This window comes from Aquarana catesbeiana, linkage group LG03 (assembly GCF_042186555.1).
Source record: "Aquarana catesbeiana isolate 2022-GZ linkage group LG03, ASM4218655v1, whole genome shotgun sequence".
NCBI classification, from domain to species: domain Eukaryota; kingdom Metazoa; phylum Chordata; class Amphibia; order Anura; family Ranidae; genus Aquarana; species Aquarana catesbeiana.
Window position 1 is genome coordinate 620,268,689 of NC_133326.1, and position 3,771 is coordinate 620,272,459.

The following is a 3,771-nucleotide window of genomic DNA, read 5'->3' on the forward strand; positions in this document are numbered from 1 at the left end:
CCACGCCAATTTATCGCCGCGGCGCGCTTTGCAAAAAAAAAGTTTCCCTATAAATTTTTTTACAATGTTGGCAACTATGCCCAGGGAGGATGAGGAATATAAGTTTACTGTTAAGCCTCCCGGGCCCCGCGAGTCCGGCCGCTTACAGCAGGAGGCAGGAGCAGAGTGGGCAGGGCAGAACACTCAAGCGTGCCTGTGAAGGGACGTCATTTTTGGCACATGAGGAGACTCTGGAGTAGACATGTGCAGGATGAAAAAATTTGTTTAGTTTAGTTTAGTTTCGATTCGTTATTTAACTAAATTCGTTTAGTTAAATTAGTTGCGTTTGTTACATTCGTTTTCGGGATTCGTTTAGTTTTGTATTCGAATTTAAAAAAATTCTACTGCATTCGAAAAAAAACTATCAAATTAGAAAAAATTCTACCGCATTCAAAAAAAATTTGACTGAATTTGAAAAAGTAAACTATATATAACCATTTTGCGAAATTCAAATTTCATATAGAATGAAATCGAATTCCAATAGAAAAGATTCGAATAGAATAGAAAATAAGAATAGCATGCAAAAACAATAGAACAGAATAGAAAAAAATATAATATATTCTATTCTAATCTTTCTATTCAAATTCGAATTCATTCATTCGAATTCCAGAAGATGTTATATATATATATATATATATATATATATATATATATTTTTTTTTTTTCCTATTCTGTTCTTTTTCTATTCTAGTCTTTTCTATTAGAATTCGATTTCATTCTATTTCTATATAACCATTTTCCAGAATTTGAATTTCGTATAGAATGAATTTGCATTCAAATAGAAAAGATTAGAATAGAGTAGAAAAGAATAGACTAGAAAAACAATAGAACAGAATAGAATAAAACATAATATATATATATATTATATTTTATTCTATTCTGTTCTATTGTTTTTCTAGTCTATTTTCTATTATTTTCTATTTTAATCTTTTCTATTCAAATTTGAATTCATTCTCGAATTTCATCTAGAATGAATTGAAATTCGAATAGAAAAAGTTTAGAATAGAAAAGAATAGCATAGAAAAACTATGGAACAGAATAGAAAAAAAATATTATATATATATCATCATCTTCCGAAATTCGAATTTCATATAGACTGAAATCAAGTTTGGATAGAAAAGAATAGAATAGAAAACAATAGAAACGAATAGCATAGAAAACAATAGAACAGAATAGAAAAAAAATATTATATATATATATATATATATATATACATATATATATATATATATATATATATATATATATATATATATGAAAAATTGAGAGTAAGGTATGTACGAGGAGGCCAACATCCTAAAAATTAGATCGAGAAAGAACTATGCACCATGAGTGCATGGAGGTCGCCCTTGGGGGATTTTACTGGCCAAAAGTAAATATATAATATCAAAAAGTATTTTATATAAAAATGCACTACAGTGCCAACTTTATTAAACATGTAGAAAAGTATATATAAAAGGTAACGGTACAAATACAATTATACAAAGTGCAGATACAGACACATAGGGGGTCATTTACTATAACTCCAGGAAGTACTGGGCACTATGGCAAATAATAGAGCCCATTTTAGCCAAATGGAAACAAAACGGCGAATTTGCGCATGAAAATCAGCGATATAAGCGGAGAACAAACGTTTGTAAATTCTAAATTGCCGCTAATTAGCGCTTCCGCGTATATACAAATGACAATTCTTATCAAGTTGTTATATAGCACTGTACTGTAGCCATGATCCATGTATGTGAAAGAAACATTTTTTATCAGAGATGTGCTCTAGCTCCCGTGCATCTATTGATTTATATTGCAATTAGTATTCCTAGTTTTTTTTTCCTTCTTTTGCTAAGAAATACAGTTCTGAATAATTATTACATAGTAATGTCTGGTATTCTGTAAAGTTACATGTATTAATCATTTAGGTTATCTATTTGTTGTATGTTGTTTTTTTCATGTTTTTGATTTATTATTTATTAATTTAGTTGACTATAAAGCAGTAATTATTTATGTTCATTCTTTAATAATACTACACTATTATGCAGGTCTTGTACTTAGCACAATGGCTTAGTGGTCTGCTTGGATATCTCCATACCACTCATGGTATGAGTTCAAACAACAGCCAACCTACCATCCACCAGCTGTGTTTATTTTTTCAGTGCACAAGTGAATTAAAATAAACAAACAAAGAAATGTAAACTGCCCTTTAGCTAGTGTGTGGTGTTTGGAATGTCACATCATAATATAATTGAATACTTACATACCATTGCATGCATTTAAAGAGTTAATACAATAAAAACTTTCACATTAAACTGCATTGGCTACTTGGCAATCACCTATTTTCAGTAAATATACATACATGTATATTTGTGTTGCTTTGGCTAATTGGCATTCTCCTCCTTTTCCCACCAATGCAATCTTTTAGGATTATTCTGTGGGATTTGAACCCATGAACCCATGAATCTTTCAATACCTGAATGTTTGAAGGTAGAGGTGCTAACTGCTAGCCTATTGGGCTGAGCATAATTATACATACAAAATACTTTTACTAGTGTTTTACTAGTGTTTGATGTGTTATATACTATATATATTTTTTTTCACCAATTCAATCTTTTAGTATTTCTCTGTGGGATTTGAACCCATGAGCTCTTCAAGGTAGAAGTGTTGACCGCTAGCCTATTGGGTGTAGCACAGTTATACATAGAAAATACATAGAAAATACATAGACAATACATTCACTAGTGTCTGATGTTTCTTCTCCCCGAGCTGTCTCTCCTGCTGCCACCATCTTCTCCCGCCGATGTGTTCTTCAGCGCAGACGGTTACCCACTAATAAAAAAAAAGCCGCTCTTCTTGTGGCGGTCTTCTGTGGCCATCCGATAATGTCACCCGGAGAGTCTGCTCCATGGCTATGTAAGAGACACAACACAGCGGGTGACAACACAGCGGAGGAAGACCACCATGGAAGAAGAGCAGCTTTTTTTTATTAGTGGGTAACCAGCGGTGCGGAAGAACACAGCAGATGGCGGCGGCAGGAGAGACGGCTCTGGGAGAATACAGCTCGGGGAGAAGATGGAGGAGGGAGAGACAGCGTCTGGGGAAGATGGCTCAGGGAAGAAGCCAGCTCGGAGCTATTCTACAATAAAGGACTTGTCAAAAACCGGCTATTAATTTTTTTATATTTCACTGCTTTTTTTGGTGAATGGGTAGGGGTAAAATGTACCCCATACCTATTCACATAGGGGGCAGGATCTGGGAGCCCCCTTGTTAAAGGGGGCTTCCAGATTCTGATAAACCCCCTGCCTGCAGACTGACAACCACCGACCAGGGTTGTCGGGAAGAGGCCCTTGTCCCCATCAACATGGGGAAAAGGTGCTTTGGGGCATGTGGCCTGGTAAGGTTCAGAAGGGGAGGGTGCTCACTCGTCCCCCCCTATCCTGACCTCCAGGCTGCATGCTCAGGTAAGGGTCTGGTATGGATTTTGGGGGCCCCACATCAAATTTATTTTACATTTTGGTGTGGGGTTCCCCTTAAAGTCCATACCGAAGGGCCTGCTATGTACTGGGGGGACCCTACGACATTTTTTCCTTGAATTTTGGAATTCCATACCATATTAATGAATAAGTACATACCATTGCATGGATTTGAAGAGTTAAAATATGGAATAAAGCAAGCTGATGTGCTTTGCCTAATTATGCTTCTGAGTACAATGCACACTTCTGGGAGGTGATGCTGTCAGTGGGA